The sequence below is a fragment of the Patagioenas fasciata genome, chromosome 3 (assembly GCF_037038585.1).
Source record: "Patagioenas fasciata isolate bPatFas1 chromosome 3, bPatFas1.hap1, whole genome shotgun sequence".
NCBI classification, from domain to species: Eukaryota; Metazoa; Chordata; class Aves; order Columbiformes; family Columbidae; genus Patagioenas; species Patagioenas fasciata.
Window position 1 is genome coordinate 37,737,225 of NC_092522.1, and position 12,122 is coordinate 37,749,346.

The 12,122-nt window shown below is 37.0% G+C and overlaps 1 protein-coding gene across 4 annotated transcripts in view; it reads right to left on the reverse strand.

The window, feature by feature from the left end:
* ZFAND3 (zinc finger AN1-type containing 3) overlaps positions 1 to 12,122 on the reverse strand; it is a 142,189-nt gene that overhangs the window by 9,141 nt on the left and 120,926 nt on the right. The window lies entirely within an intron of this gene.

Below are 12,122 nucleotides of genomic sequence, written 5' to 3' on the forward strand. Positions count from 1 at the left end.
TGATGCTACATAAAATCACATGTCTAAGACTCGGGTGCTTACGAGATGCTGCAGATTCATTTTGTATCTGTACTACTAGGTTTACACTTAGAAGAAATGAAGGGAACAAAGGTTGGTTTGTTTGTTTGTTTTTTAGTTTCTTGTTCTGTTTTGCTGCCTACCACAAAGAGGGTAGAGCAAGAGGTATGAGCATGCATTAGAGACCAAAAAGCTATTGGTGACAAAAAACCTGCCCAGGAAATAAATGAAAAAAATTGTATACAAAAGAAAGATTACATCATTTTAATTCTTAACAGCCACAGGACAGGTATGGTTAAAGATTCTGCAAGAATTCTTTAGACTGCAAGGCAAAGACTTTGTATTTCCAAGTTTAGTCACATATAATCTGTGTTTCAAAGTCTCTTCTATTTTCTTGAAGATTGTAAGCCTAGGAAGCTGCTTTAGGGAGCAGGCAAGAGATGCAGTTTTGCACTGTGGAGACTGCAAATGAACTACCTTTTATCCCAATTTGTGCTAAATTCAAATTCACGTTCCTATTTTACTACTTTACTTGCACAGAAAGCTGTCAAACTGTTTTTTCCTACTTCAAATGTGACACAGTTTTGAACAGAGAATTTATATCACTTGAGGACAGAGTACATGCTGATTTTTTAGGTGGTTTTTTTAATCAGTCATTCTTCATGAGGTTCTACACAAGACACTATTCTACTCTTCAACCTTAAAATTAAGTAGAAGAACTCAAAAGATATAGTTTCGTCTCAGTTCTTTGTACACAGTATATTTGGAGTGGGAAAAGTTTATATATGTGGCATTCTAGATTGAAGTCCTGCTTTTGCTCTAGTGCATACCAACTCCACAGAAGTAAGGAACATCTTCAGGAACAGAACCAAGGTTTTCAGGAATTTCTGAATTTCAAAGAATCCTCAAAGTGATAAATACAGCATACCTGCTTTGTATTTATAAACCGCAATTTAAAAAAGTTTGCTGTCAGTCAGGTCTTACTAAATACTCCAGGTCTCAGTCAGGATCCTATCTCAGTTCTGCCATATACCTCAAAATAACAGTGGTTAAATCTTTTGATCTGGACCAAATATTTTTCCTGCTGTACAGAATACACGCATAAGAGTAACTACTTTTGCATCACAGCTTCTTCACTGCACTGCAGATTCATGAGTTAAGGCCAACATCTATTGGAGACAGTCTAACGGAGCAACTTTGGTACATGATTACTCCAGATACACCACACAATACTAATTTCTTAACTGCTTTATACCGCGCAAGTCACTGACCTACACATTTAATCTGTAGGCTCCCCTTAGAACCTTCTACTCTGTCCTCAGTTTTTTGTCCAAGTTGCAATCCACAGCAGCCAGGCAGAAGCAGTAGTTGTGGTGCTACATATTGACTTACCAGTGAGCACAAGCAGTGTGTTACCACTGTTGTGAAATGTCTACAAAACTGGAGTACGATCCCAGTGCATTTACGGTGATAGATGCAACTTCACATAAATTAGAATTTTAGTTTGTCACATACTTCCTCAATATAACTGAAAGAAATTTTTTTCTCCAAAAGACTCATGAAACTGTTGAAGCACAAAAGCAAAAAAAAAGTTAAACTTAATTTAACAAGAGAATTTACAAAGAAACCATTTTGCTCCCAGCAGCTTGAAGCATCAACAGCTGTGCCAGACAATGAACACTAATGTACGACTGACGTGAAGAGAAAAAACTAAGCCCAAAATTAAAAGTTTACAGACTTTAGGTGGGTGAAGAGAGTTTGATTTTTTTTAAACAGTCATGTGATCTTGCAGTGATATACTCATGAGGGATTACTACCACAACTACACTTGTAAAAGGAACGCTCACTACCACGTTTGCTGGGCCGAGAACACACTGAAAACAACACTGCACCTCCCATATCATTCCTTGTTTCACAAGGTTATATCCTGTAGGATGTGGAAGAAAGAATCCAAAGAAAGGGATTTGCAATAAAAAAAGCAGATTTATACCAAAAAGACATCCTAGTGTCCAAGAATAAACATCTAATGAAGTAGAGGTGAATCATAATAGCAGGTAACACTATTGCAAATGGTAGTACTCTTATAAAATAAGATTTTCCATAGGCTATACCATCATATAAGAAGGTATCTGTTTCCTACTCAGAACACTTAGATTTGAGAGTGGTGTGAAATCTTTTTTTTTTTTTAAAAAAAAAAAAAAAGGAAAAAAAAAGGGGCAGGTGGATGTCAGTGATCCTGGAATCAGTGCGGGGCCTTGTGCGGTGTGTTTGACACTTTCAAAAGAGCTGGATGAGTATTAATACTTCTGGAATTCTCTCTACATCAAGCCCACCTGAGCTAATACACTTCTCCCAGAAGCTGCAGATTTAATTAAAAGCCAAAGTGTATCCAGTAATTTAATTAAAATAGCAAGCAATACTGAATGATTCAATAATGTATGTGTATAATTTTGTTTAGCCCAATGAAAATGCAGGAAAGATAAGACTACTAATAAAGAACTGGAATGAATAATGAAAGGGTCTATAGTAACATAGTGTACGTGTTGTATTAATTCTAACTGTTCTCCTGGATCCTGTGTGCATTTAGACTTCAAATCACAATACGCTGAATATGGTTCCAGGTTTGACTTTCAGTATATTTGCTGAGGTATATTATGCATGCCCTGGGTTTAAATAGCTTTCTAGAGGTTGCACCACATTGATCCACAGTCTGACAACAGCTAGACTTGTTGGCCAAATCACCAGAGAGAAGCAGCTCTATTTCTTTTAAACCTAAACTGAAATTTATTTTCTGCCTATCCCATATTTAGACCTTATGTCCAGGGTCTCTTAGATTCCACATTCTGCTCCATGCAAAGTCTTCTATTCCTGTAGCCTCTTGCTATCTATGTCAAGAGTAATTTTTCTTCTAACCAAAGGGAAACAGAGCTCCACTCAAGAGCTGTATTTATACCATAAAGGAAAACAAGTGCTTACAGAGGTGTGCGCATCCACCCTTCCCCTTTTTTTCTGGATGCACGACTTACGCAACATTCCCTGCTCCTTGTTCAGAATAGGGCAGGACCCCCTGTACACCACTTCTGCACATATTTTAGCAACTTTCAGCAACTCAGGAACATTTAATGGCTGTGAAGACCTCTACAGGTAAACATCTTCATTTCAATACACATAGAGTTAAATATATTACTTTTAAAAACCTACTGAAGAAAATATTTTACCTTAGTGATTATAATACCCACAAATACAATATTTCAGCTCTTGAAACCTTCTTCCAAGGCCAGAAATACTTAATATCAGAAGCCCCTGATACAGACTAATATTATTTTTTAAACTTGTCTAAAAACTGCTGCACACCAATCTTTATACCATTTCCTTAGAAGGCCCTACAGCAACCTAGTAGGGAACCAGGTATCTCAAGTCCCAGAACCGAGCTTTAACGCTTTCTTATACCTTAGACATGGAATTTAAGACCACAGGTGGCTTTTTCTTTCAGGTTGTAGGGGAAAAAGATTCTAGTTCCTGGAAAGAATTCTGACTTTGCAAGGCAAACTTGGACAATTTCTTTCAATTTTCTTATTCTCCCAGTGCTGATATAGCAATTGGTGTGATGCTTTTTTCCCATTTCTTCCTATGAAGAATTTAGACTTTCACCAACAAAATTCAATGGGCATCACTCCTCGCTACCTAAGTCTTTATTCATGGTCTGTTGAACTAGCTGGTGACATTGCCCCAGGATGTGTCTGATGATTATAGCATATTTGGGGGCTTTCTCTGTTTACTTCAAGTATTAAGCACATTAGTAAAATCAGTACTTATGTGAACAGCTATTTGCTAACACAGGGACAAAGATGCTGGATTCACTTTGAGGGGAAAGATCTCTAGGCAGCATCTTTCCTTCTGAGAACAGACCGCAGCAGCCTCCTGCTGACCAGGAGAAGCTCCCAAAGTGCACAGTCCTGAGGAAGCTGCCTGTGAGACTCTGAATAAATCAGAACACCGTAAAGAAACAATTCTGATTACAAGGGTAGAGTACTTTAACCTTCAAAAATGTTTCCTTTAACATCTGGCAGGTAGGTGGCTATTATCTTCAATTTTCTGATAAGAAAAAATAACTCGAAGACAGAGCAAATTACTTCCCTAAAGGTGTTGAAAGAGATGGAATTAGAAATAAGGTAGCCTCAGCTAGATTTTTATGTTCAAGTTCACTAGGCCATGTATCTCTTGTGCATAAAAGACAATTAAAAATTGCATCATCTTTTACTTCATGCATATGATTCTTTCTTCTGTAACCAGAGTACAGGCAAGAAGAGACTTAATGTGGCACACCAACAAAATGCCTTTTTTTAATTCCTCATACTGTAGTTTCCATATGGAAATTCACCCGAAGGTTATATACTGAAGGATCTACCACATCAGTAGTGTCACAATAAAACCTCTTTTTGTTTATTTTGTTTTGTTTTTAAAAGGAGCACACTATCTTGTTTTACTTAAGGAGAACTTGAGGGCTTAAGAGATGGACTCATTTCAATTACATAAATTAATTGAGACTATAGGCTCAGTATACATTACTAAAGCAAGAGAATCGCCTGCTGCAGAACCTTAGGTAGTACAGTGGAAGAAAGCCCACCTTAGCTGAACAAACTGGGGGGAATATACTAGAGTCTTCTCAAACTGTACTTCATGATTCCAAACTATAAGCAGGCCATGAACTCCATTTACACTTTTAAAGCTACGGATAGCTTTCCTAAAGCCTAGACACTAAAGTGTTTTTCTTGGTCCTGTCTTTGGAACCCATGATACATAATTAAAAGCAGTTGACTAATTGGTGTGATTTCTAGTATTCTCTGAATACATATTACTCAGAGAGACCAACATTAGTTAACAGCTCCGATTCCCTATCAAGTTAAGAATCCTAGGATTTCTTTTTTTTTTTTTTTAATACTTTCAGGAATGAAAGCTAAGATTTTAGGTATTATTGGAACAGCTGAGGCAAAAACACTATTCTGGGAGCAACTGTCTTAGGAGAACAGTCACCAGAAGACAGCTGAATACAGTACATCTTAAGGTCTCACAGGAAGACTTCCCAGAATTATAGTATGTAACTAGTTACTAGTAAGATTTATTTTTCCTTTAATACTTCTTATTGAACCGGTTGACTCAATCTCCAGAAGCAGTGTGCGTATTTAATTTTCATCACTGGAAGTACATCTATTGTACCAATACATAATCATGTCCTGAAGACATTTTGGTTTGCAGCAGATAAACCTTATCCATCTAGAAAGTGAATTTACCTGTGCTATTACAAATTCTTCTCCACAGAAGAATTTCCATGGAACCATGACTTAATATTTTACTGACTTTTAAGAGAAACATTAGTTCCAATACATGCTGGACTACTTTGTACAAAGAATAAAGAATTGTCATTTTTCTTTTTATTCAAGTTTGTGTCTTTTCCCTGTTCTTTTGAAGATAATTTCTAAATTAACTGAATAAATAAAATAATTCCAAATTTATTCTGGCACAATCCAAACAAGCGTGCCTCATCTTCCTGTGTTTATGAACAAGCAGCTCTGTTACACAAGCTAAGAATCTGCAGCTGTTTTTCTTTTACCTGTTTTGTTATTGAATTGCAGTGAGACTTGCTGCCACAGTATCTGTAAAAAAGGTACAGTCTTTTCTGGGTGGACACATTTTGTTTCTGATGGCTAACAGAAATGCTCAGCGCTTCACATGAGTCTGTTCTTCCTCTTAGACCTCTGCTTAGTGGAAGACCAAAACAGATATAAAGCAACAGACACTTTTAAAGAAAAATTACACCAGGTTATTACAGATTTATACAGATCTAAATTAAAAACAGGGATGTGGAAAACTAAGTATAGTAAACATATCAGATTTCTCTTTTTTATACTTATTAACCACGCTTATGTGTTTGTCTGTACATATATACATGTACATATACACATAAGACAAGCTTCCAAAATAGTTTAAACGGTATGTCTGTCAAATATTTTTTTTAAAAAATATGTTCCTGTCCCTGCCAAGATGAAAGATTTTTACAACTTGCTTATAATGCTTTCCCATGGTGGCTGGATGTCCTTGAATTTGCATTTACTCATCAATGTTTGGAAGTCCTTTCCACTGTTTATAATATATATATGTATATAATTTAGCAAGCACCAAATTATCTTTAGAACGCAGCAGACTTAATTCAGGAGTTGGTTTAGGAAGTAGGATATTTTGTAAGAGCTATAATGCCAGTTTGTTCCCCACGGGTTTATTCTGTCAGCTTTCCCTCTGAGCTACTTCTATCAAATGACTTCTCAAATTTGTAATTTTGTTCCCATGAGTAGCTTCCTTCATGATCACCATTCACATACAAAAGAATGTGGTGCTCTGATAGCTGTACAGAAATTAATATGAAGACTTCACATACATTTTTGGACATGTTTTTTGATAAGCTGTCTTAAATATTTTTTTTCTCTTATTTTAATAATCAACCTAAGTACTTCTGTTTCTGTCAATGATTCCTTTAATTTTCTTAATAGGCATTTATAATTCCTTGTCCCACTGCCCTCATTTTTTCTGTTTGTTTTCAATCAATGTAGTTAAACATTCACTTACATGTTTTTTTTTTTTTTCCCCTTTAGGCAAGTAATCTTAAGATTACTCAAATACTTAGTTTGTTGCTTTACCTCCCTTATTTTATACTCATTCACAGCCTGACTTCTCTTTTATCTTTCTTGTATTTTGCTACATGGCTGAATTTGTCATCTGAGGCAGATGTACTGTGCAACATGCACATCTTGTACTATTATCACCTTCTTTATTTTCTGTTTTTCCTGTCCCCTCCTCTAATCTAAGAAAAGAATTAAGAATCTTAAGTGGTTTTATGTGTTAACCTTATGAGAAACAAGCCACAAAGTGGTGCAAATTGAGTCACTGACTATTCAGGCATGCTGATTTTCTGTGTTGCTAAGCAAGAGCAAGCAGCTTGCTATTAAACTTGTTAGAACTAGAAACCATTTTATCAAGACAATCTTACCCGTTTTGATCACATCTTGATGAAGGATTTCTCCAACTTCTAATAAAAATTTGACATGGCATTTCTCTAGTTTGTATTAAAGTCACCTCCAGCACCCTCTCTGAGACACCCAGCACATGGTATACTGGAAAGACTAAAATCTGTGTCCTTTTTCTAGAGCCATGCTTTAGGTAGCTAGATCTCCGTCACAATATGCAGTGGACAGAGATCTATGTGGATAAAATTATATCCACATGAAGGAAATTAGGAAGGAAAGTTATGCCCTAATAAAGGAGCGGTCTGTGGTGTGCCCCAACAAGGTGCTGCACCCTCATTCCAACCTGGTATTCTGTGATTCTATGACTTGGCAGCGTAAGGCAGCACCCTGGTTCATTGGCAAAGTTAAACTCTCATTTCCTGACTCAAAGTCTTACCGCTGCAGAGGTCACTTGTGAACACGCATCCCTTCAATCATGAAAAAGAAAATGTCAATACTTGCCAACATTTCACTTATGAAAATTGCAAACCACCACGTTTTACCTTCACCCATGCCTGAGGTAGTAGTTACTACAGAGTCTCCACCAAGAGCAGCAGTGAATACACAACTGTTTGAGTCTGTCCACATTCTGGGAAATTATAACTTATTACTACACAACCTAGGCCAGTCCAACTCCAAGAAGATTTTTCCTGTCCACACAGGCAAGAAATAGCACTAACAACTGTTTGATCAGATTGCACCACAACCGAGCAGTTCTTTTTTAACTCTGATCAAACTGGAAGGTTTCAACATCTTCCCAACCTATTAAGCATCTATTTTGGCCAAAGAACATGAAAAACCTGAGACTGCTGAGAAGTACACAAACAATTTGGCAACATCTGTCTAAGGTACTGCTACTGGAAGCTAAAGCTAGGCTTACTTTCCGGGGCCCATTATCTTGGCTGCCTCACTGATTGCCAAGAGTTCTGGATATGAGGAGCCCAAGGTGCAGATGTGTCCATTAGGACGTGGCCTACAAATAGCAAAACATCATATACACGAAAGCTGCTGAAGAGCTGGCACACTGTACTAATTTAATTGCTGAATAGGACTGGATCTAACATGACAGGTGTGAAATTTCTTCACTGATCATCTAGAATATTCTCGTACATCTTATGCAACTCCAACCATATTAAAGACAACTGCAGACTTGTGTGTGTTGGCTTTACACAGCAAGTGATAACAGAACTACTTTCTCCTGTAAAATACTAAGCCTCTGCTATAAAATTAAGCTAGGCTTTCTGTGCAAATAATTTCTATGGCTTAGAAATTTGCAACTCGGTATCTTTTAAAAATGTACACAACTTTATGTAGTAGCAATATACATCTAGTCAAGTAATTAAGATAAGGCCCATAAATTTATTGTGTAATTTGCAAATAATCAAACTGTATTTTTCTAAAACACATTTCCAGAACTCCATGTTATATAGCTACTTTCACTCACAAATTGCTGCCCCTAGTTTTAAAGCAAGTCTGTGGTAACCACCTGCTTATCACATCACTGAACTGACAACTCAATTTTCAGATCAAGGATCACAGGCAATTGATTTCAGACTGCTTCCATTTTCCAGCAGAAATGCTGTCATAGAATGTAACTCAAAGAATATGATTCCTGTAATTCCTTGATGATATAACTGCTCACTGTATCTAATATTAAATAAATACTTTATTTCAATACAACAGTTATCCATTATACGATAGTAAGCTATTGAAAGGTTCACCCCAAACCAGAGAACATTGCTGTCTGGAAAACATGCCCAGTGTAACTGTCATCTAGAAACGTTTCACAGGAAGCTGGTTTTGTTCTAGTAGTGTTGATTTAAAGGTTATCCAGTCAGAGAGGCACAAAATGAGAATTCATTTTAAAATTTCTCTTTCGCAGTGAAGCTTCCAAAGTGCCTCAGCAATTAACAATTCTTATCACTTCTCCCAGTTCACCATGTGAAAAGGCTCAGAACTCGTCTTACAAATTGCTCTTTTGAAGATCAAAGGGAAGCTGAATTTGTCTGTATGTGCTCTGGATGAGTTTGTAATTTACTGGAACTTTCAGAGGAGGCTTGGCAGCATGCTCACTTGACAGCCCCAGGGTACAGGATTCGAGGGGGCTCTGTGACTCTTCCCTTCTGAGTTCCTTCCTTGGCTTTAATTGGCACCTCATTAGAAATTAATGAAAATGACATCCTCTGTTCTTCCTGCTCCAGGCATAGAACGCTACAAAAAGGCCCATCACAATTCATAACACATTCAATTTATATAGCAATGGCTCTTAAGCATTATTTATGAGATGTGAATTTCTTGTCAGCAGTTAATAACTTGTACAGAGCGGAAGCAAAATGCAAAAAGAACTTGAGAGTATGCGTGTATGAAAATAAACAAATCCTTCTACATCTGAAAAATGTTGTGTTTGAATCTGAAGAACCCTTATTGGAACTCTTTTCTCAGTAGTGAGTTGTTTTCTTCATGGCAAAGCCCTGCAGCACTGTCAAATCTGTCTAAAATTCCATGTCGTGTCAAGGGAACGAGCTCAGCAGCATCGCCGCTCTCTGGACAGGCTTTACAGGAGAGAGCAGGGCCAATACAGCAGAGTCTCCCCAAGATCTCCCAATTTGGTGTAAAGCAGCAGCCCTCTCTGTCCCCTTTTACAGAGGTTGTGCCCCACTGCACAAGTCCCAGTTATGCTGGATTAATATTTGCACGTATGTCTATATTAAAACATTGTCCAGTATGTATAGATTTTTATTTCTACTATGTCTCACTAAAAATCTCACTAGAAGACTCACCAGGACATAGCATCAAAAAAGGAGATGATTTCCAGTACTTTTAACATTTGGACAAGAAGATGTGTTAACAGCAAACAATAAAATTGCTGTTCTGTGAAGTCTTAAAGAGTTAAGTATCAAACAATGTCCTACCTTGACCATTACTTTTGAAGAATATACCTGCTTATTTTACAACGTTTACTATATTTTGAACACTTCCAGTTAAACATGCATCATTACCTGTGCTTTGCATTATGACAAAAAAGATAACCTGATCACATGTGAATTTAGAAAATCTTTTAAATAAGAATTTTAACACATTTATTCTGTCCCATTTCCCAACACCCCCCTGCCCCCAGGGTTTTTCATCTGGCTTGTCATTCATGACCTAAAGCAATCTAGTTTTACATACAGAAGGGCAAAGCCAGTGAGAATGGTTTCTAAGGCAGCTGCTCTAAAAATGCTGATGAGTATTGGTAAAATGGTTCGGGTGATGCGAAGCTGAGATGGCCTGTGTTGTGCAGTGGTGGGGTTTTGTTTGCTTCTTATTAATATTACTATGACAAGTAAGCAGTGCAGGGTGTGCCTATGTTCACATCAGATGAGAGCATTTCATTATAGATAACGCAGGTCCTGAATTCAGTATTAATGAAACATAACCACACAGAAAACCAAAGATCGCCGGTCTTTTCAGCCCTCCTGTAAACACGGAAATAGAATCCTGCCTCCCACTTCTCCCATTAAATGTGTGGAATATAAATGTTTATTATACATCCTTTAAACTATATAGGATGCAATACAGGAATGTAAATTTTTATTTCCTCACTTATTGTTGAGGAACCCTGAAATTTTTTTTCACATTCGTGTTTTATTAACACATTTTATGAACTTTAACAGAAGTATTTCCATAAAGCGGTATATGCAGTAGAAATGATTTAAAGAAGAATTCCTACATTTATATTGCAACGATGTTGTTTTATGAAACTACTTCAAGAAAACTTGAGAGGAGCCAATTAGATATGTTTATCATCCAGTTTGCAATTAAAAAAAGGCGCGTCTTATTTTATTATTTTAAAAACATTACTGATCAATGGAAGGACTTTTAAAAAGTTGTTTTCAACTTTGTTGCTTGTACATAGCTCCAAGAATCCAGGAAAGTTTAATGATACAACATAATAGCTAAGTCATCTTTTTTCCAGTTCTCCCCAAAACTTGTAAAACTCTCTCTTGCTCCCAATATTAGGGAGGATTCTTGTATTTCAGTCAGGTACCTGTGAGCAGCCTCAGTCATTTGATGTGTGACAGCAGCAGAGCAAGAGCAGAAACTCCTGCCTCTACCACGCTGAGCAGAAAGAGCTGTACCAAAATGTGTCATTGATGGTGCTGAATTTCTTCAGTTTGACAAAAATCTTACTGGCTACTTCAAAGTATCCAGATACATGATTTCCATAACAAGAATTTGAACATTACAGCTTTTAATTTTACGTTTGGTGGCTTCAAAGATAACATATGTTAGTTCAATGTCAGTGCTCCAATATCTGAAACAAGGCCTGTCTCATGTCTGAAAGAGCACAACACAACACTAATTCCTAAGGGCTGGAGACAGATGTAGAAGAAAATCACAAAGGATAACATGGAATCTTTGTGGCTTTCTACTGCTTCTCTTCAATTGAAATTTGTTATTCAAGATAGAATTAATTAACTAGGCCTTTCCAACGAGCTTAGCCAATCCCTTCTCTCCCCCCTGCTGCTCAGAAGGATGTGCCTTCTATCCAGAAAACATTTTAATAGAATATTCTACATTTCATAGGAACTGAACCTATCATCTATGCAAATCTTTTGGAAATTATTCCCCTGCTGAGACACAATGAAGTAACTAAACAAACTTCTCCAAATGTATCAATACAAGCATGGTCAGAGAGCACAAGCGTAAGCTTTCAGTACGTGATTGTATGAAAAAAATAATCAGCAGGTGTAACTACCATGTGCATTATCACTGGGTCTGATGAGCACATTTAAACCAGTTATGAATACAATCGTTCCACGAAGGAGAGAGAGCATCTCATCTGGAATCCAATCACATTAATTATTATTTCAGAAAGATTATTTGTATGTAATATGAACCCCCAAATTGGCTGTCAGCATGAGATTTCATCCTCTATTCAGTTCGCTGAACAGTGCCATCAGCTTCAGAAAAGCCAGGCTGGATGATTTTAAGTGTATGGTGAACAAGTTTGCCCTCTTGCAAAATCTGTGAGAATGAAAATATTTCCAGTTAGAGGTTTTT